This window comes from Canis aureus, chromosome 31, assembly GCF_053574225.1.
Source record: "Canis aureus isolate CA01 chromosome 31, VMU_Caureus_v.1.0, whole genome shotgun sequence".
Taxonomy (NCBI): Eukaryota; Metazoa; Chordata; class Mammalia; order Carnivora; family Canidae; genus Canis; species Canis aureus.
Window position 1 is genome coordinate 16628302 of NC_135641.1, and position 23105 is coordinate 16651406.

The window sequence follows — 23105 nt, forward strand, 5'->3', positions numbered from 1 at the left end:
GGGACTCTCCCAGCAGACTGGCATTGGAGGTGTTTGGTTCATCTGAGGCAGTTTGGTCTCATCCCTGGCAGCTGTGGTGCTGAGCAGAAGGAAACAGGTGTGTGGGGAGGTTCCCTAAAACAATTCTCCAGTACAATTGGGTGTTTATCCAACATTCCTGCATGTTCCTGTTTACCTGACCCTCACACAGATGCTATAATCTCCCTAATATCTTCTAGTTCATCCCTTACTGCTTAACTAAGCTACAGTAGATTCTGGTGTCTGCAGTCGAGAATCAGCACCAAAACAGCAATTCAATGTTTGGGGGCCTGATCAGCAGGTGGGGAGGCTGGCCCCACGTGCTAAAGTGGGAGAGACTCAGGGAGAAGCAGGCTGGGGAGGAGAGCATGTTGACATCGAGACATTTGTTAGACGTGTTGGATGGGCTGACTGGTGCCGGAACTTGGGCTGAGAGCACAGGTCAGGCTGGGAACACAGAGCTGGAAATACCCACACACAGGTGTTTAGAGATGTGTGACTGAATGTGCAGACAAAAGGGAAGAGGTTGCCATGATTGAACTGGGGAATGTGCCCATATTTAGAGGTTACAAGGGTAGATGTGCCTTCTTCTCAAATACTTACAAAAAATTGAAGAGGAGGGAATATGTTCTAACTCATTCTATGAGGTCAGCATTACCCTGATCCCAAAGTCAGGTAAAAATATCACAAGAAAACTACAGGCTCAGCGGTTTAGCGCCTGCCTTGGGCCCAGGGTGTGATCCCGGAGTCCCTGGATCGAGTCACACGTCAGGCTCCCTGCATGGAGCCTGCTTCTCTCTCTGTCTGTGTCTCTGCCTCTCTGTGTGTCTCTCATGAATAAATAAATAAATAAATGACATTAAAAAAAAAAAAAAGAAAGAAAACTACGGGCCAGTATCTCTGATGAATATCCGAAGACACGACAATTTCAGCAGCATTTTAACCAATAGAATCCAATAGCATATTAGAAGGGTTACCCACCATAAATAAGTGAGATTGATTCAGTAAATGCAAAGGTGACTCCACATGAGAAAATCCACAAATATCATCACTTTCACAGAAAAATGGGGGAAAGCTTATCTTGATCAAAAGGTATTTCAAAAAATCCAACACCATTTCATGATAAAAGCTCTCAGAAAACTACAATAGAGAGAAAACTCCTCAACATGAAAAACTGTTATTCATGGAAAACCTGTTGACATCATTCAATATGGTGAAAGATCAGGAACAAGACAAGAGTGCATGCTTATGTTACTTCTATTCAACACTGCACTGGAAGTTCTAGTCAGAGATGTTAGAGACAACAAAAGGAAATAAAAGACATTCACATTGGAAAGAAGATGTAAAACTATCTCTATTCACAGTGACACGATCCTACATATAGCGAACATGCCAATGAATCCACCAAAAAGTTACTAGAACTAATGAATTCAGCAAAGTTGCAGAGTACAAGACCAATACACACAAATCAGTTCTGTTTCTATATACCAGCGATGAGTCATTTAAGACAATAATTCCATTTATGATAACATCTAAAAGAATTACTTAGGACTAGGGATCCCTGGGTGGTGCAGCGGTTTGGCGCCTGCCTTTGGCCCAGGGCACGATCCTGGAGACCTGGGATCGAATCCCATGTCGGGCTCCCGGTGCATGGAGCCTGCTTCTCCCTCTGCCTGTGTCTCTGCCTCTCTCTCTCTCTCTCTCTCTGTGTGTGTGTGTGACTATCATAAATAAATTAAAAAAAAAAAAAGAATTACTTAGGACTAAATCTAATCAAGGAAGTGAAAGACTTGTATGCTGAAAACTACAATACATTGCTGAAAGAAATTAGAGATGACTTAACCAATGAAAGAACATTGCCTGTTCATGGATAGGAACTATGTCAAGATATCAATGCTACCCAAAGTGATCTATATATAGATTCAACATAATTCCTATAAAAATATCAGCAGCCTCTTTTTTTCAAAAATGGAAAAGCTGATCCTTAAATTCATATGAAATTGCAAGTGTTCCCTAACAGCAAAACAATCTTGAAAAAAAAAACAAAGTTAGAGGACTCACATTACCTGCAAAGCTACAGTCAATAAAACTGTAGTATGGTCCTGACATAAAGACATGTGGAAGAATGGAACAGAATAGAAAGCCCAGAAATAAACACTTGCATATATGATTAAATGATTTTCAACAAGAGTGACAAGAGTTCAATGGGAAAGGACAGTGTTTTCAACAAATGGTGCTGAGAAACTGGACATTCACTTACAGAAGAATGAAGTTAGACCCTTACCTCCTTACCTCACACCATATAAAAACTAACAAATGGATCAAAGATCTGAATGTAAGAGCTACAGCTATGAAGTTTTTAGAAGAAAATGGGGTACATCGTCATGACCTGGAGTTGGCAGTGGTATCTTAGATATGACACCAAAAAACACAAGCTACATAAGAAAAAAATACAGAAATTGGACTTCATCAAACTTTGAAACTTTTGTACATCAAATCACACACTATCAAGAAAGTGAAGACAACATACAGAATGGGAGAAGATATTTGGGATTCATATATTCAATAGGGGATTACTATCCAGAGTATATAAAGAATTCCTAAAACTCAGCAACAGAGACAAACAATCTGCCACTTGGACTCTTTTGAGATTTCTCCATAGGAATTTTGGGATATATTTTTCTCTTTCTGCAAAAACCATTGTGAATGATAAAGAAACCATGGTGTATCCATACAATGGAATATTCTTCAATCATAGAAAGGAAATTTTGACTCATGCTACAACATGGATGAGTGTTAAAAACACTTTGCTAACTGAAAGAAGCCAGACACAAAGGCCACACACTGTGTGATTCTATGTATGAGATACTGGAGTAGATAAATCCATAGAGGCAGGTGGGGGCCTGCTAGGGAGAGGGGCTGGGGGGTGGTGACGGTTCCAGGGATACAAAGTTTCCTTTGGGGGGAAGGGCAGTGTTCTGGAGCCAGATAGTGGTTGATGGTTGCATAACACGTAAATTTACTAAAGACCACTGAATGTACACTTTAAAATGCCTGAAATGGTGAATTCTATGTTATTATGTTCACCGAAAATAATTTGCAAATAGAAAAATAGAATATGAAAAACAAAATCTTAAAGCTTAAAAAAAAAGAGCAGATTGTGGTGAAATTGGAATAGGGGAGTATTCGATAAATGCAATGCACAAAGCATGAACTATGAATAGAATGATTGATATATTTGACAACATTAAAATTAAATTTAAATTTCATATTGCTGGGTGATGAATTTAAAAGATAAACCACAAAATGGGGGATGTTTGAATCTATTGTAGTCAACCAGCGATCAGCATCCAGAACACAGAAAGAGTTCCTAAAATCTAAAAAAAAAAAAAACAAAAAAAGTGAGACAGAGAAAGTCTAATAGGAAATTAGGCAAAGGTTAAGAACCGGCATTTCAAAAGACTAAACTCTAATGATCAATCAATAAAAAAATGTTCACTCTTTTCAGGAAGTAGGAAAATGTAAGTGTAGACAAACTCTCCTGTCATTAAAGTAGTTAAGGCCTAGAAATACTTAAAGTTAAGAATATTTTTGACAAAACATAATATCAATCTAAAATATTTAATATTTTAAATATTGAGAGCTAAAAACCTCCAGTGTGTGGTGTTTGCTGAGAGTGTTGGTGATGTCAGTGGACATGACAAAGAAACTTGACGTTCAGCAAATCCCCAGAAGGTGGCCCTGAGAGCAAAACCTGCAATGTTCAAGGGGTTCACCAAGCCCTCACCACAGCACTGTAACAGCAGTGTCAGATTACACCAGTGTCAGAGGCACCCTAAATGTGCAACAATGGGGGACCAGGAAGTGTGTTGTGCACTGAATCAAAGGAACAGAGCAGATAAAATGAATGAGCACAGACAAGCTTCAAAGACCATGTTGAATAAAAAGTACAGCAGGTTACAAATTGGTCAGAACGGTGTAGTGTCATTTAGGTAAATCCCAGATGCCCTGGATTGTTTATCAGCACATGCCCATTAAAGTTTAAAATCGTGCATGAGATGTCATGCACAGTTTAACGTCTGGTCAGATCTCCCTGTGAGTGCGTAACCCCTGTCATGCTTTCAGTTTAAGTTTCAATGGGAGATTATCTTGGGAAATGTGCTGGCCACAGACAACAACTGCATGTGAAATCACTGAGTGGGCGTTCTGGTGAGGCAGGGTGGATGGAGCCTGTATCCAGTGAGAATTCCATAAAGTAGCAGCCCACCCTGGCCTGCATCCACGCAGGCACCGGGCTCAGGGAGCCCCTCGCAGCACAACACTGCACACCTACAGGGTATGGTGGAAATTCTCTGCAATGGGAGTTCCATGTATGAGCCCAAGGGAATCCTGTGCAGGGGCCAGCTTGAGGCCCCTTTCTGGGGCTTCTGTGTGCACTGGGGCCGGGCCAGGCTCTGGGAGGGTGCTGGGCACAGCTCCAACGGGCCAGTCTCACCCTGGCTCAGCCCTTCGTTCCTTCCCTGTGGTCTCCCCTCTCCTGCAGGCTCTCTCACACTGCCGGCCTTCCTCCTGCCTTCCCTTCCTTCCTGAACATAGACATCCTGTGCACTGGGCCAGCTTGCCCCATCTGTGCTTTGAATTTTTAACCTTTATCTCCCAAGATAAAGGAAATGCAGACAGCAGCAAGTAGAGGGAGATGTGTTTGGGAGGGGGTATGGATGCTGCTCATTCATTAACCCCCAACAAGGTAGCCATAAGGTCTGCCTCTAAGGGAAGCAGCAGAGAGATGAGAGAAGCACCCTGTTCTGTGCACCTGCTGTGCTTTGGACACTAAGCTGGATATGCACAGATGGGGGCCTTGCTCTCAGAGGCCTCCCGTCCCCGTGACAGAGATGGCCCTAACCAGACAGAAGACAGAGCTGCAGACATGTCAGGCTAAAGGAAGAGAGGGGCTCACTGCCCAGAGGTTAGTGGTCAGGCCCACCCCATAGAGGGAACTGGCAGGCACAGCAGCCCAGAGGGAAGATGAGCATAGTGCATTCTGGAACTGCAAAGGGGTAGTGCGCGGGCTGGGGACATTGCCCATGCAGTTTTCGGGTGTCCTCGAGGAGATGACCCATGCATTAGCTTTCTGTGTCAGGAACAGGAAATGTCTGGTGAGTGGGCTGGGGCTCCCCTGCTGATGGGCCCATGAGACTCCACCACTGAGGTCAGGGTCTTGGTGGGCTCTGGGACACAGCTACAGTGAGGCCTTTACCTTTTTTTTTTTTTTTTTTTAAAGATTTTACTTATTTATTTGACAGAGAGAGCGGGACAGGGGGAGCAGCAGGAGCAGGCAGAGGGAGAGGGAGAAGCAGGCTTCCTGAGGAGCGGGGAGACCGATGCTGGGCTGGATCCCAGTATCCTGGCACCATGACCTGAGCCAAAGGCAGGCACTTAACTGACTGAGCCACCAAGGCGTCCCTTGCCTTTACTTTTTGAGGATTTAGGTTCTGTTGTTTGAAGATTTAGAAGCCTTAAATAAAGAGATATTTTGAGCACACTCTAAGACCAAGATTGTTTATGAATTCTGCCCCTTATTTACTTGTTTGTAGAATGTTTTAACTTTTCATATTTTAGATTTCATAGACACTGCTTAAATTCAACATTTGGCTAGTTAATTTCATTTTATTTCAACTGCTCGTTAGTCTGATAAGTTGTAGTAAAGGACTATAGTAATGGAAAATATTAACTTTCCAAGCGAATGTTTCCATTGTTGGGAAACATCAGACCGAATGGTTGTGAGCTGCTGCCGTTGTGTCCCGCCCCCCAAGCAGGACATCTGCTTTGAGTTTGTGCTCATTCTCCAGGTGCTGGCTGGCAGAGCCCAAACACAGGTCACGGGGCACTCTGGGTGCTGGCTGTTAGGTGAGAGGGCTGGTGTCCCAGACAGCCCCTGTCACCAGTCCCACAGAACCCAGAGCATGAAGCCTCTGTCCTGGGCCTCCGCAGTACGCTTTTATTTATTTTATTTTATTTTAAGATTTTATTTATTTAGTAATGAGAGACACACAGAGAGAGAGGCAGAGACGCAGGCAGAGGGAGAAGCAGGCTCCATGGAGGGAGCCCAAAGCGGGACTCGATCCCAGGTCTCCAGGATCAGGCCCTGGGCCGAAGGCGGCACTAAACCGCTGAGCCACCCGGGCTGCCCTGCAGTACGCTTTTAGAATAACTCAAACATTTGCTCGCTCATTGAGGACAAAATAGGAAAACAAAGATGACCAGCAAATATCTGTTTGAAGCAAGTAAAGTTTTACTAAAGAGCCCACTTCTGTTGAAGGTTTTGCTTGTAATATTGAAATGTTTTTTTCTCAATCAGCATTTCATATTTACATAAATACCATCAAGATAAAAATCTTTAATGTAGAAAGTTTCTACTATGTTAATTTGCTAGGTCTTCTGAGAAACAAAGGGCCTCTACCTCCCTATCTCAGCAGGACAATCATGGGGGCACATGAATTAATATTGTTTTCAGTTCAGAAATCATGAAAAATGAGAGGATTGAGAATCCACCTGTTCTAAGCCTGCAAACCCTTTGCTCCCTCCAGGGAGCTCACACTCCTTCCATTGTACTCAGGATTTTACTCTGACAAAGAGACTCAGGCCCTCCCCTCCCACAGAGGCAAACATCCAACCAGCCTTGGAATGTGAGTTATTTCAGAGCAGGGCCTCCTGTGTGTTGCAGCACCCTGGGGGGTTGGGGGGGGGTGCTCCCCTGAGGATACAGAGCCCTGGTAAAAGAAAGCCTGGGGTGAGCTGACACACCACAGTCCTAGGCCTTGGGACCAGAGGTCAGCCAGGTCTGGGCTTCAAGAACTATGTCAGGGCTCTGAAGAGCAGGAGGGACTGTGGATGACCAGTCTTCCCCTCCTATAGAAGTTGTTTACCCTTAAGTCAGGTCTGAGCCAGGTTTGGCTGCCTTGAGGGGGCTATGGGGGCAGGAATCATACGGGAAGACTCCTAGAGCCACAGATCAGTCCTACTCTGTGTCCGCAGATACTTCCCACTGTTTCTGCCCGGCCCTCACCCACTCCTGCTCCTCTGCTGATCCCTGCTGAGACCCGCTGGGCCAGGCGCCCACACCCACGTCTCTAGCCAGTCTGGGGCCCTTGCAAAGGCTCTCCCTGCAGCCTCGGTCAGCCTTTGTCTGGTGCGATGGGGCATGTTGTTTCTGCGGCTGTCACAACAACGTCTGTCGTCCCTACTGAGGCTCTGGCTCCAGGAGGACTGCACCCCACTCTCTGTCTCCTACAGGCACCCCCAGTGAGGGAGGTGTGGCAGAAATGGAATCTTTGCCGTGCATTCAGGCATTCCCTCAGTTAAGTGTGACCAATATACAGGGTCTGCTGAGCCCAGCTTGGAAGGAGGTCAGAGGACACCATCTCTGACAGAGGGACCTGACCAGGTGAAACAAGGTCCAGGTAGCTGCCTCCCAGATTGGGCCCTGTACTGGGTAGGAGCCACAACCCTTCATGTTCCCTGGGCCTCATCTCTGACCGCAGACTTTGCCTTCTCCAGAAGCAGGACCAGGGGACAGGAGGCCTCTGCATCAGAGAGAGTGGATCCTATGGGGCAGAAACACAGCGAGAGCTCAGGTCCCAGCTCTGCAGGCTCAGCTCCCTGGGTCCATGTGGAGGGCCCCCTTCTGGCTCCTCTTATTGTTTCTCTTCTATTGTGACATGTCACACCATCAAAGAAAATATAGATGAATGCATTGCTCCTCTGTTGGCCTCACTCAGGTTAATGCACCGAGTGTCTAATAGGCCTTTTTTTTTTTAATAAATTAATTTTTTATTGGTGTTCAATTTGTCAACATACAGAGTAACACCCAGTGCTCATCCAGTCAAGTGCCCCCCTCGGTGCCCATCACCCATTCACCCCCACCCCCCGCCCTCCTCCCCTTCCACCACCCTAGTTCGTTTCCCAGAGTTAGGAGTCTTCATGTTCTGTCTCCCTTTCTGATATTTCCTACCCATTTCTTCTCCCTTCTCTTCTATTCCCTTTCACTATTATTTATATACCCCAAGTGAATGAGACCATATAATGTTTGTCCTCTGATTGACTTACTTCACTAAGCATAATACCCTCCAGTTCCATCCACGTTGAAGCAAATGGTGGGTATTTGTCATTTCTAACGGCTGAGTAATATTCCATTGTATACATAGACCACATCTTCTTTATCCATTCATCTTTCGATGGACACCGAGGCTCCTTCCACAGTTTGGCTATTGTGGACATTGCTGCTATAAACATCGGGGTGCAGGTGTCCCGGCGTTTCATTGCATCTGAATCTCTGGGGTAAATCCCCAACAGTGCAATTGCTGGGTCATAGGGCAGGTCTATTTTTAACTCTTTGAGGAACCTCCACACAGTTTTCCAGAGTGGCTGCACCAGTTCACATTCCCACCAACAGTGTAAGAGGGTTCCCTTTTCTCCGCATCCTCTCCAACATTTGTGGTTTCCTGCCTTGTTAATTTTCCCCATTCTCACTGCTGTGAGGTGGTATCTCATTGTGGTACTAGCACAAAAACAGACACATAGATCAATGGAACAGAATAGAGAATCCAGAAGTGGACCCTCAACTTTATGGTCAACTAATATTCGATAAAGGAGGAAAGACTATCCATTGGAAGAAAGACAGTCTCTTCAATAAATGGTGCTGGGAAAATTGGACATCCACATGCAGAAGAATGAAACTAGACCACTCTCTTTCACCATACACAAAGATAAACTCAAAATGGATGAAAGATCTAAATGTGAGACAAGATTCCATCAAATTCCTAGAGGAGAACACAGGCAACACCCTTTTTGAACTCGGCCACAGGAACTTCTTGCAAGATACATCCACAAAGGCAAAAGAAACAAAGCAAAAGTGAGCTATTGGGACTTCATCAAGATAAGAAGCTTCTGCACAGCAAAGGATACAGTCAACAAAACTCAAAGACAACCTACAGAATGGGAGAAGATATTTGAAAATGACGTATCAGATAAAGGGCTGGTTTCCAAGATCTATAAAGAACTTATTAAACTCAACAGCAAAGAACAAACAATCCAATCATGAAATGGGCAAAAGACATGAACAGAAATCTCACAGAGGAAGACATAGACATGGCCAACACGCACATGAGAAAATGCTCTGCATCACTTGCCATCAGGGAAATACAAATCAAAACCACAATGAGATACCACCTCACACCAGTGAGAATGGGGAAAATTAACAAGGCAGGAAACCACAAATGTTGGAGAGGATGCGGAGAAAAGGGAACCCTCTTACACTGTTGGTGGGAATGTGAACTGGTGCAGCCACTCTGGAAAACTGTGTGGAGGTTCCTCAAAGAGTTAAAAATAGACCTGCCCTATGACCCAGCAATTGCACTGTTGGGGATTTACCCCAGAGATTCAGATGCAATGAAACGCCGGGACACCTGCACCCCGATGTTTATAGCAGCAATGTCCACAATAGCCAAACTGTGGAAGGAGCCTCGGTGTCCATCGAAAGATGAATGGATAAAGAAGATGTGGTCTATGTATACAATGGAATATTACTCAGCCGTTAGAAATGACAAATACCCACCATTTGCTTCAACGTGGATGGAACTGGAGGGTATTATGCTTAGTGAAGTAAGTCAATCAGAGGACAAACATTATATGGTCTCATTCACTTGGGGTATATAAATAATAGTGAAAGGGAATAGAAGAGAAGGGAGAAGAAATGGGTAGGAAATATCAGAAAGGGAGACAGAACATGAAGACTCCTAACTCTGGGAAACGAACTAGGGTGGTGGAAGGGGAGGAGGGCGGGGGGTGGGGGTGAATGGGTGATGGGCACCGAGGGGGGCACTTGACTGGATGAGCACTGGGTGTTACTCTGTATGTTGACAAATTGAACACCAATAAAAAATTAATTTATTATTAAAAGAAAAAAGAAGCAGTGGAGGGATGGGGTAACTGGGTGATAGGCACCGAGGAGGACACTTGATGGACTGAGCACTGGGTGTTATACAATATGTTGGCAAATTGAATTTAAATTATAAATAAATAAATAAATAAATAAATAAATAAATAAATAAATAAATAAGCAGGATGTGGTAGCAAGTGTGTCTCCCAGCAGGCAGCTCCTCGCTGAGGTTGTATGGTTGCAGAGAGCCCCAAGATGACCCAGGGCCTGTGGCCTGCCAAGTGTGGATTCTGTGCCATGGAATAATCCTTGAGCTTCCCACTGTTTCCCTGAAGTAAAATAAATTAAGATTTTTTAAATGGTAGAAATAAATTAACACTTGCAAGAGGCTGGCAGGCCCAAGGGCTCACGCTCTCACAATGTGACCTGGACTGTCACATTAGTCAGCAATGATTTCCTAATCATCCTTGCATTTTGTGTCTGCTCTTTGTGAAGCAGAGAGGAGAGACTGGGAAAGGAGCCAGTTTGTTCTTTGGTGATTGGTGATTAATTAAGAGTGCAGGTGTGACTCCTGGGCTCCCTCCTCCCAGGGACACAAGTGAGGTCTGTGTGGCTCTTAGTCTCTGAGACACAAGACCCCAAAACCCGAGGCAGGAGCCTTGAGTTTCCCATCCACAGCAAAGTTGTTTTTTAGCAAGTGGAAGAGCATCTTGCCATCATGGGAGAACAGCAAGAACACTAGCTAGGGTGCTGCAGCCCTGGACCCTGAGGGAACTCCTTTCTTCCTTCCTTGAACTTCAGCTTCCACAGCTGTGCAGTCAAGCACCAGTGATGTGGAATCTGTTGCTTTCTCAGCCCGGCATCTGTTCTCATGTCCACATCCAGCACCTCAGCTTGCCTTGGGGAACCACATCTCACCTGCCTCCCATCCAAACAGTTCGAGAGGGCAGACCACCCACCTCAAAGATGTGCATATGATCCAAGTGCACCCAACTCCAGGCTCCATCCTCTGGGTGCTCTGATGGCTTCAAGGATGAGAATGTGACCCAAGTCAGGCCAAAGACACTGAAAGCCATGACTTTCCATGGAACCCAAGGAAAAGAGAAACCCTTCCCAGTAGAATGGATGATGAGTCAACGTCAGCCTGGAGTTGTGGGAGGCCCCAGATGCAGTGAGAAAGACTGTACCTGTGAATGGGGCCACCCCAGAGCACTTAGCAGGATGGAGGGTTGGAGACATCCAGGTCACATTGTGAAAATGTGAGCCCCTGGACCTGCCAGGTCCAAAACTACTCTTAATTTGCCTCTTGCAAGTATTAATGTATTTTTACCATTTAAAAAGTATTAATTTACTTTACTTCTGTGAGTGTGCCTAGTCCTTTGCTATCTAGAACGTGCCAGCACACACATCAGGATCAACTTTCTCTGAGGCTCCTGGTGCATGGTGTCCTCACTGGGTGGGCCGTGGCTGGGGGTGGGGGGAGCACAGGTGGAGACAGAATGGGTAGGGGGGCTGGTGGTCAGGTCTCAGAGGACCTGTTCTTTCTCTGTCCTTGGAGAGGAAAACCAGAACAGTGAGAGGAGAACTGGCAGGAGGAGGAGGTCCCTGGATGGTTAATTGGTCTGTTTGTATTTTCCTTATTTCAGGATCCATTTTGTTAAAGTGTATTTTTACTAGGAAACCACTCATCTCCTCTAGGTTTCCAGTCTGATGCAATAGATTTCTCTTATTTGACCTTTAATTTCTACTCCGTTTTTCTACAGAATTGTCACAATCAATGAACAAATATGGATATGTTATTATTTACTAAAGTCCATACTTTATTCAGGTTCCCACTGCTCTAGTGTCACATGTAGGGCACCACATGACATGTGGTCATGGTGTCTCTTTAGGCTCTTCCTGGCTGGGATAGTCCCTCAGACTGGTCTTGTTTTGATGGCCTTGTCAGTGTTTAGGAGACCTGATCAGGTATTTGATAGAGAGGTCTGCATTGGGATTTATGGTGTTTTCCTCATGATTATTAGACTGTGGTTGTGGATTTTGAAGAAGTAGATCACAGAGGTAAAGTCCTCTGTCATCACTTGATACCAAGGGAAAATGCTCTGGAGGCTGCTTGTTACCATCCATGTTAACGCTGATCACCTGGCTAAGGTAGTGTTAGTCAGGTGTCCCCACCGTGACTTACTCTTTCCGATGGGCGAACAGTGTGTCGTCTTGAGCAGCAACATGCCATGTGAAGCTCACGTTGTAGGAGAGGGAGTTAGCTCCTCCCCCTTGATAGATGGCTGAGTATCTACATCTGTTATTTGGAATTCTATTAGGCAAGGTCTTTTCAACCCATTTGTAAAAAACCTATGTAATGGGGCACCTGGGTGGCTCAGTGGTTGAGTGTCTGCCTTTGGCTCAGGGCATGACCATGGGGTCCTGGGTTCGAGTCCTGCGATGGGGTCCCCACAGGGAGCCTGCTTCTCCCTCTGCCTCTCTGTGACTCTCATGAATAAACAAATAAAAATTTTTTTAAAACCTATGTAATCTGTTAATAACTGAATTAATTTAAAAGATCCTAATTCCACTGGCCTCATTGAACAATTGATGAATCAGACAGTATCCCATCTAGCAAACAGAAAGGATCTACTTTGAGCTACAGGGAAGGGAAGGTTTTTAAATATTTCTTTATCTTTAGAGAGAGAGCGTGCCCGTGAGAGCGGGGAGGTACAGAGGAAGAGGGAGAGACAGAATCTCAAGCAGACTCTGTACTGACCGTGGAGCTCAATCTCATGACCTTGAGACCATGACCTGAGTCAAAACCAGGATGCTTAACTGACTGAGCCACCCAGGCACCCTGGGAAGCAAAGATTTTTAAAGGCAGAGAGGGAATTTAAAAAAAAAAAAAAGGATATTATTAGCTAAGGATGCATGGTTTTAGGCACGGTCACCATCCTGAGGGGATGAGGAGGAAGCATTTTCCAGGTTGAGTGGTTATAAGGTTACATGGAGTATGTGTGTGTGTGAAACTGCAGTTAAGTTAGGTATTAAGTCCTGGTTTGCTGACCTGGGTCTCATAACATAAGGGACTCTACTTTGGAGCCTGTGATTTCCTTTTTAACTAATCATATACTTTGACTAGTGTGGACACCAGGTTGGTCACTTTAGGCTGTTGGTTAGACTCCAGCTCTACTGTGTTTGGTTACTGGTTCGTTCCTGCTTCCCATTGGCCCCCATTTCCCTTTGATATCATTCCATCTTTGTGGGTTTTTTTCTTGGAACTTCCTTACTTTCTGTTACTTCAAGATTGTTCTGGCTTCTATATTTCCTGTCTCAGTCCTGGTGTCAGCAATTTCTTCAAAGAGCCCTGGTTCCTTTTATTAGAGAAAAGTATTAAAGTCTTACAGGGGAGGTAAATGTGCTCAGCAGACAATACAAGGAAATACATGCATGTATTCCAGCCTGTGTAAACACACCTAATTGTAAAGGTTTCTATGTGGACTGTCTGTATCCATATTAAGCTAAAGATGAGTGTACACTGATGTCTCTAACCTGGCCCATCATCTCATGGATATTATGATCCTGTCCCTTTGCTGATCTGTAACTCCCCCTCTAGCAGTGAGAAATCTGGTTCCCACCACCTGTCATTGATTTAATTTACTAGATTACAGATGTGGTGTTTTTAGAACTGCTAGCTATCACCCTGATGGGAAAGAACTTTGTAAAATCCACTGTTTATGTACAGTACATTTTTCCTTTAGTCTACAGATTCCACTGACTTCCAAACTTACTGGGGTCAGCATCTTTTGCCACACAACTTACAGCGAGTTTTTTTTTTTTTTTTAATATTTCAAATCCAGTTAGATTATGGGTCACTCTGTATTCCACTGAAGTGGACAAAGAGATTTTCCTCAGTCCAGGGTTCTTACAGCTGGACTAAGAATTAGATAGACCTGAGATAGATTAAAAGGAGAAGAAAAACCAAAGTCTAATCATGTGCCCATGGAGCCGTGAAATAGAGACCCAAAGAAATGACTCAAGACAGGCAATTTTTCTATTTTGTGGACAAAGAGAAGATAAACCTGTGAGGAATTCACAGGAGAAAGAAAACAATCTTGGGGGCTTCAGTTTATAAGGAATTCTAAACAGAAATTGGGCTGGGGTGGTAAATTAGTAAGAAGTAAGAAGGATTGTTTATGCAGCCTTCTCTGCTCTAAATTTTTCTTTTGTGGTGATAATGAATTCTTTTTACCTCCTGATACAGAGATCTTCACATGGGAATTGATTTTTCTCCTTGCAGGGGGACCGAGGAGGGTCTAAGTGCCCTCATTGCAGAGACTCTCTTAAGTAACTTTTATTCCAAAAGATCAGTATGGCAAAGTAGCACATTTGGGGCAGCCTGCTTGTGACACTCTCACATTCTAAATAACTTGAGTAGATTATGATTTACTCTTTGGAATGTGAAAATGTTTGGGATTTTTGACAAACGCCCAGTGGTAGGTACCCAGCACTGAAGTATCGTGTGGAATGCTTCAAACACCTAACTCCTGATCCTTTTATCATCTCTGTGGTTTTGCCTTTTCTAAAATGTCCTGTAAATGGGGTCATGAAGTATTTAACCTCTTCAGTCTGGATGCTTTCACTTAGCCAAATGTATGTAAGATTCATCCATATATAGAGCAGTGCTTCATTCCTCTGTATTGCTGAATAAATAAGAGAAAAACAGAAGGTTAATAAAATGCCATCTTCAGCTAAAGACCAAAAGATTTGGAGTGGTGGGAAGGACATTATCAGGCCAAGCACAGTAAAGGAGGGTGTGGTTATTATGTAGATTTAAGTCTGTGCCTTCTCTTTTGGTAAGAGTGTCTGAGATTCATTCTTCTGTTCCTGGTACAGAGAGGGAGACACGCTTAGAAACGGAGCTTTCCTTTATAAGTGTACATTTCACTCACCAAATGGTGACCTCTGCTCAGTTTTCAGAGATTCTCCTGTGTCTGCTGTTCCTTAAAATTAATCAGTCCCAAATAATCCTTGTACCAAAGAGGGATAATTGGGGCAGCATATTGTTTTTCCTTCACATGGATGCACCCCAGTTTGCTTAGAGATTTATTTATTGAAATAATCCTGATTTCCACAAGAATTTAACCACTAGATATAGAGCTGCTGTGCATAACAGCATGAGAGTTTTTGTTTGGAAATAGCTTTCCAAAGCAGTTGTCTAAATACCAGAAGCACTATTGTTGGATCCTAAGGTGAGACATAATTGGCTATGCAAAAACCTGCCAAATTTTCTTCCAAAGTGGCAGTACATGCATTCCCCCAGCATGGAGGACAGTTGCTGTCATTTCTCACCTTCCAGCAATTGGTATTCTTTTGTTTTTGTAGTTTAGCATTTCTAATAGGAGTGCAGCATTATCTCACTGTTGTTTAAATTTGTAATTTCCAAATAATAGTGGGTGTTCAGCATATTTTGAGTGCTTATTTATTATTTGTACATCTTCCTTGTCCAGGCATCTATTCTGATATTTACCCATTATCGATTACGTTATTTCCTTTTTTTGAGTGGAGAGTTTTCTGTATGTTTTGAATACAAATCCTTTATCGGATATGTGTTTTGCAAGTATTGTCTCCCACTGTGTGGCTTGTCTTTTTGTTTTCTGAGCAAGGTCTTTCACAAAGTGCAAGTTTTAATTATAGGAAGTTCATGTTACCATTTTATTTCTTTTGTGGATCGGCTTTTGGTGTTGTGTGTTAAAACTCCTCACCAAACCAACCCAAGGCCATGTAGGTTTCTCTTTATATTTTCTTTTTGATATTTTGATAGTTTTGCATTTTAAATTTATCCACAATTTTTAATGAATTTTGTTATAAGTTGTAAAGTTTGCATCTCCATCTGTATTTCGTTTAACTCCATGTTAATTGTTCCTTTTTCTGGAGATATCGGGGGATACTGGGCTCCATTTCAGTTTGAGTTTTCAAAATGTAATGGATTCAGCTAGACCTGGGGAGGGGACAGGTGCCTGCGCTGAATCGAGCGCACCTCATCCTGCACGGGGGTGCCCCAGCCCAGCCTCCGGGCCCAAGGTGGGCATGCACGTCGCTTCTAACAGAAGACCTCGTCGCCACTGGCTTTGGAGGCTTTGGAAGATGTAGGGTCTGCATCCACACTGACAGGAGCCCGTCCTCCTCAGGACCCGTCGTGGAGGAGGTGAGCCCGTGTCCACACTGACAGGAGCCCTGCCTCCTTAGGGTTAGCGTTCGGGTTAGGTTTAGGTTTTATGGGTTAGTGTTTGGTTTTTGGTTAGGTCTAGTGTTAGGCTAGGTTAAGATTAGGGTTAAGATTAGGTTTAGGGTTATTGTTTGTGTAAAGCTTGGTCCTGGGGATGTGCCCGGCATCTGGGATTCCCAGTATCCTCAATGGGTTCGTTATAAGCGCTATACTTAGGTTTTGGGTTAGGGTCTGTGCTTGGCATCCATCCATTCAGAGGCCTCCCCAGAGAATCAAACTCCAGGCTTCTGCTGGGGTGAGAATAGACATGGCAGGCATCTTTCATGCTGAGAGTCTCTTGAAAAGACTGTCTTTTAACCATTGAATATTTTTTCCTGCTTTGTTGAAGATTAATTGAGCATAGAGTTAGAGATTTGTATCTTATTTCAGTTTTCCATTCTGTTCTATTGATCTATGTGTCTTCTTGTTGTGCCCACACTATACTCTTTGGATCACTAGAAATCTGTAATATAACTTGGAGTCTGAAATTATGGTGCCCCCAGCTTTGATTTTCTTTTTCAACACTGCTTTGATATTTTCAATCTTTTGTGGTTCCATACAAATTTTAGGGTTATTTGTTCCAGTTCTGTGAAAAATGCTATTGCTATGTTGATAGGGATTGCATTGAATGTACAGATTGCTTTGAGTAGTATAACCTTATTAACAATATTTATTCTTTCAATCCATGAGCATGAAATGCCTTTCTATTTTGTGTCATCTTCAATTTCTTTCATCAGCGTTTTATAGTATTTACAGTACAGGGCATTCACCTCTTTGGTTAGGTTTAATCCTACACATCTTACTGGTTTTGGTGCTAGTATAAATGGGATTGAGTCCTCAATTTCTCTTTCTGCTACCTCATTGTTGCACAGGAATTGAAAGATTTCTGCAAGTTGATTTTGTGTCCTGTGATTTTACTGAATTTGTTTATCGGTTTTAGTAGTTTTTTGACAGAGATTTTTTGGGTTTTCTATGCAGAAAATCATGTTATCATCAAATAGTGAAGGTTTGACATCTTCTTAGCTGATTTGGATGCCTTTTATTTCTTTTTTGTTGTCTGATTGCTGTGGCTAGGACTTCCAGACTATTTTGAATAAGACTGGTGAGTGCAGACATCCCTGTCTTGGTCCTGACTGTAGAGGAAAAGTTCTTGGTTTTTCCCTATTGAGGATGATATTCTGAGTTTTTCATCTAAGGCTTTTATTATGTTGAGGTACGTTCCCTCTAAACTTACTTTGTTGAGGATTTTCATCCTGACTGGATGCTGTATATTGTCAGTGCTTCTCTTGGTTTATGAATTTTTAAAGAACCAGCTCCTTGTTTCATTGATTTGTTCTACTGCTTTGTTTTTGTTTTTTAGTTTCTATATAATTTGTTTCTGCTCTAGTCTTTAATATTTCCTTCCTTCTGCTGGCTTTAGATTCCATTTTGTTGTTCTTTTTCTAGATCCTTTAGGTGTATGGTTAGGATATTTATTTGAAAATTTTCTTGCTTCCTGAGGTAGACCTCTACTGCTATGTACTTCTCTCCTAGAACCACTTTTGCTGCATCCCAAAGGTTCAGTTTTGTTTTTAGTTTCATTTGTTTCCATATATATCTATTTTTTTATTCTTCTTTGTTTACTGGGTTAACCACTCATTTTTTAGTCGCATGTTGCTTAACCTCCATGTATTAGTGGCCCTAAATTTTTTCTTGCTGTTGACTTCTAGTTTCGTAGTATTGTGGTCAGAAAAGGTGCATGGTACGACTTCAATCTTTTGTATTTGATTAGGCCTGTTTTGTGACCTAATATGTGAATAATTCTGTAGAATGTCCCATGTGTCCATGTGCCAGCAGAAAACATGTATTCTGCTGCTTTAGGATGGAATGTTCTGAATATACCTGTTATGTCCATCTGGTCCAGTGTGTCATTCAAAGCCACTGTTTCCTTTTTGATTTTCTGTTTAGATGATCTGACTGTAAGTGGGCTGTTAATGTCCCTTGCTGGGCACCTGGGTGGCTCAGTGGTTGATAATCTACATATGGCTCAGGTCGTGATCCTGGGAGTCCTGGGGTAGAGTCCTGCATCAGGCTCCCTGCAGGAAGCCTGCTTCTCCCTCTGCCTCTGTGTGTCTCTCATGAGTAGATAAATAAAATCTTTTAAAAATCCCCTAGTATTATTGTATTATTATTAATGAATTCTGTTATATTTTTTATTAATTATTTTTTATATATTTGTGTGCTCCCATATTGAGGGTATAACTATTTACAATTGTTAGATTTTCTTGTTGGATTGTACCCTTAATAATTATATAGTGTCCTTCTCTATCTCTTGTGAAGTCTTTGTTTTAAGGTCTAGTCTGTCTGATATAAGTGTTGGTATTCTAGCTTTTTTTTTTTTTAAGATTTACTTTAGAGAAGTGGGAGGGGCAAAGGGAGAGGAGAGAGGATCTCAAGCAGACTCCTTGTTAAGCACAGAGCCTGATGCAGGGCTTGATCCCACAACCATGAGGTCATGACCAGAGCCAAAACCAAGAGTCAGACACTTAACTGACTGAGCCCCCCAGGTGTCTCACTCTGGCTTTCTTTCGACATCCTTTTGTGTAATAACTGTTTCTCCATCCCCTCATTTTCCATCCACAGATCTTTTTAAGTGTAACGTGAGTTACACCTGGTTTAGTGGTCGTGAACTGCTTTAGATTTGTTTGTCTGGGAAACTCTATCTTCCTTCTATTCTGAATGATGCCCTTGCTGGAGATAGAATATTCTTGGCTGCAGATTTTTCCCATTCAGTACTTTGAAAAAAAAAAAATGCTGCTCCCTTTTGTGTTACAAATATCTGTTGAAAAATCTCCTGCTAGCCTTACAGCTTTTCTCTTGTATGTTACTAACTTCTTTTTTTGTCTTGCTGGTTTAAAAAACTTTTTAATCACTGTATTTTGCCAAATTAAATACTATATGTCTTGCTTTGGGTCTATTTTTGTTGGGTTTGTTGAGAGTTCTCTGTACCTTCAAGATCTGGATATACATTTCCTTCTCCAGATTAGGGAAGTTTTCAGCTATTATTTTTCAAATAAATTTGCTGCCCCTTTTTCTCTCTCTTCTTCTCCTGGAACTCCTATAATAAGAATTATTGTGTTTGAAGAGTCCCTCTGTTCCCTGAATTGATTCTTTAAAAAAAAAAAACATTTTGTTAATTAACATACAGTGTAATATTGATTTCTGGAGTAGAATTCAGTGATTCATCACTTAAATACAACACCCAGTGCTCATCATAACAAGAGTGTCCTTAATACTTGTCACCCATCTCACCCATCCCTCACCCACCTCCCTTCATCAACCCTCAGTTTGTTCTCTATTGTTAAGTCGCTTGTGGCTAGTTTCCCTCTCTCCTTTCTTTCTTTTCCCCTTACCCATATGTTCATCTGTTTCCTTTCTTAAATTCCATATATGAGTGAAATCACATGGTATTTGTCTTTCTCTGACTGATGTATTTCACTTTACATAGTACCTTCTAGCTCCATCCATGTCATTGCAAATGGCAAGATTTCATTCTTTTCGATGGCTGAGTAATATTCTGTTGAATACACCACTGCATCTTCTTTATTCATTCATCAGTCAATGGATATTTGGGCTCTCCCATAGTTTGGCTACTGTTGATAATCCTGCTATAAGCATTGGGGTGCATGTACCCCTTTGAATCTGTATTTTTGTATCCTTTTAAATACCTAGTTGTGCAATTGCTGTGTCCTAGGGTAGCTTTATTTTTGACTTTTTGAGGAACCTCCAAACTGTTTTCTAGAGTGGCTGCATCAGTTTGCATTCCTACCCACAGTATAAGAGGGTTTCCCCTTCTCCACATCCTCGCCAACATCTAGTGTTTCTTATGTTGTTAATTTTAGCCATTCTGACTGGTGTGAGGTGGGATATCATTGTGGTTTTGATTTGTATTTCCCTGATGATGGGTCTATTTATTTGTCAGTTAGCCATCTGGTTATCTTCTTTGGAAAAGTGTCTATTCATGTCTTCTTCCCATTTCTTAACTGGATTATTTGTTTTTTGGGGGGGTGTTAGGTTTGATAAGGTCTTTATAGATTTTGGATACTAACCCTTTATCAGGTACTCATTTGCAAATATCTTCTCAGATTCCATAGGCTGCCTTTTAGTTTTGGTGATTGTTTCCTAAAGTATACAGATTTTTCCCTTGATGAAGTCCAATAGTTCATTTCTGCATTTGATTCTCTTACCTCTAGTGACATGTCTAATAAGAAGTTGCTGTGGCCAAAGTCAAGGGGTTTCAGCCTGTGTTCTCCTCTTGTATCACATTTAGGTCTTTCATCCATTTTAAATTTGTTTGTGTGTATGGTGTAAGAGACTGGTCAAGTTTCATTTTTCTGCATGTGGCTGTTCAATTTTCCCAACATCATTTGTTGCAGAGACTATTTTTTCCATTGCATGTGTTTTCTGCTCTGTTGAAGATTAGTTGATTGTTGAGTTAAGTTGAGTTCTGGGTTCTCTATTCTGTACCATTGATCTATGTGTCTGTTTTTGTGCCAGTACCATACTGTCTTGATGACTACACCTTTGTACTATAACCTGAAGTCCAGAATTGTTATGCCTCCAGCTTTGGTTTTCCTTTTCAACATTCCTTTGACTATTTAGGGTCTTTTTTGTTCTGTATAAATTTTAGGATCATTTGTTCCAGCTTTTTGAAAAATGCCAGTGGTATTTTGATAGGTATTTTATTAAATGTATAGATTGTTTTAGATAGTATAGATATTTTAACAATGTTTATTTTTCCAATCAATGAGCATGGAATTCTTTTCCATTTCTTTCTTTTTTTTTTAAATTCTTTTCCATTTCCTTGTGTCCTCTTCACATTCTTTCATAAGCGTTCTGTAGTTTTCAGAGTACAGATCTTTTATCTCTATAATTAGGATTATTTCTAGGTATCTTCCAGTTTTTGATGTGATTGCAAATGGGATCAACTCCTTTATTTCTTTTTCTGGTGCTTTGTTATTGGTGTATAGAAATGCAACAGATTTCTGCACATTGATTTGATATCCTGCAACTTTTCCAAATTCATATTTGACTTCTAGCAATTTTTTGGTAGAGTCTTCTGGGTTTTCTACATAGAGTATCATGTTTTCAAATAATGAAAGTTTGACACTGTCTTTCTTGACAATTTGGATGCCTTTTATTTCTTTTTGTTGCCTGATTACTGAGGCCGAGACTTTCAGTACTATGTTAAACAGGAATGGTGAGAGTGGACATCCTTGTCTTGTTCCTGATTATATGGGAAACACGCTCAATTTTTCCTCATTGAGCATGACATTAGCTGTGGGTCTGTGGAATATGGCCTTTATGATGCTGAGATATGTTCCTTCTATCCCTACCTTCCTGAGAGGTTTTTCTTTTTTGTTTTGTTTTGTTTTTAATAAAGAAAGGTGCTGTATTTTGTCAAAAGCTTTTTCTACATCTATTGACAGATCATATGGTTTTATGATATGGTCTGTTTTTTTGTTTTATTAATGTGCTGTATCATGTTGATTGATTTGTGAATGTTGAACCACCCTTGCAGCTCAGGAATAAATCCCACTTAATTGTGGTGAATAATATTTTAATGTACTGCTGAATTTGATTTGCTAGTATTTTACTGAGAATTTTCATATCCATGTTTCATTTAGGGTTATTGGTCTGTAATTCTCCTTTTTAGTGGGATCTTTGTCTAGTTTTGGCATCAAGGAAGATCCACAGAACTGGCCTCATAGAGCTAGTTTGGTATTCCTTCCATTTCATTTTTTGGAAAAGTTTGAGTAGAATAGGTACTAACTCTTCTTCAAATGTTTGGGAGAATTGCCTTGGGAAGCCATCCAGCCCTGGACTTAGATTTGTTGGGAGAGTTTTTTTTGTTTGTTTTTGTGTTTTTTAGAGATTTTATTTATTTATTCATGAGAGGCACAGAGACAGGCAGAGACATAAGCAGAAGGAAAAGCAGGCTCCTGGGACTCAATCCCAGGACCCCAGGACCGTGAACCTAGCCAAAGGCAGATGCTCAACCACTGAGTCACCCAGGTATACCTTTTGGGAGGATTTTGATTGTTGATTCAATGTCTTTGCTAGTTATGGGTCATTCACATTTTCTATTTCTTCCTGTTTCAGTTTTGGTAGTTTGTACGTTTCTTGAGGTTTCTCCATTTCTTTCAGGTCTCCCAGGTTGTCGGCATATAATTTTTCATAGTATTCTCTTATACTTGTTTTGTTTTTGTAGCATTGTAGGTGATCTCTCCTCTTTCCTTTGTGATTTTATTTATTTGCATCCTTTCTCTTTCTGATAAGTCTGGATAGAAGTTGATCAATTTTATTAATTATTTTTTAGAACCACCTCTTAGTTTCATTATTCCATTCCACTATTTTCTTCTTGTTGTTGTTTCTGTATCATTTATTTCTGCTCTAATCATTATTATTTCCCTTCTTCTGCAGGATTTACATTTGTTTTATTGTTCCTTTTCTAGCTCCTTTAGGTGTAAACTTAGGCTGTGTATTTGAGACTTGTGTCTTGAGGTAGGCCTGTTTTGCTATTTACCTCTCTCTTAGGACTGCCTTTGCTGTAGGATGTTCTTTAATCTCCACATATTTGTGGTCTTTCCAAAATTTTTTCTTGCGGTTGACTTCAAGTTTCATAGTGTCGTGGTGTGAAAATGTTATTGGTTTGATCTCAATCTTCTTGTACCTGTTGAGGGCTGATTTGTGACCCATGATGTGATCTGTTCTGGAGAATGCCCCATGTGCATTTGAAAGGAATGTGTATTCTGCTGGTGTAGGATGAAATGTTCTGAATGTATCTGTTGAGTTCCTCTGGTCCAGTGTATCAAAGCCATTGTTCCCTGTTGATTTTCTGCTTAGATGATCTGTCCA

General features: G+C 41.8%; 1 long non-coding RNA gene across 1 annotated transcript in view; it reads right to left on the reverse strand.

Annotated features, from left to right (window-relative positions):
* Window positions 1-9999: 9999 nt before the first annotated feature.
* The window catches only part of LOC144302418 (uncharacterized), a 28917-nt gene continuing 15811 nt past the window's right edge, over window positions 10000-23105 (reverse strand). The window contains exons 3-4 of the long non-coding RNA XR_013369270.1: window positions 12141-14643; window positions 10000-10284 (exon numbers count right to left, since the gene is read on the reverse strand). This is a non-coding gene — a long non-coding RNA (uncharacterized LOC144302418). The remainder of the gene's footprint in view (window positions 10285-12140; window positions 14644-23105) is intronic.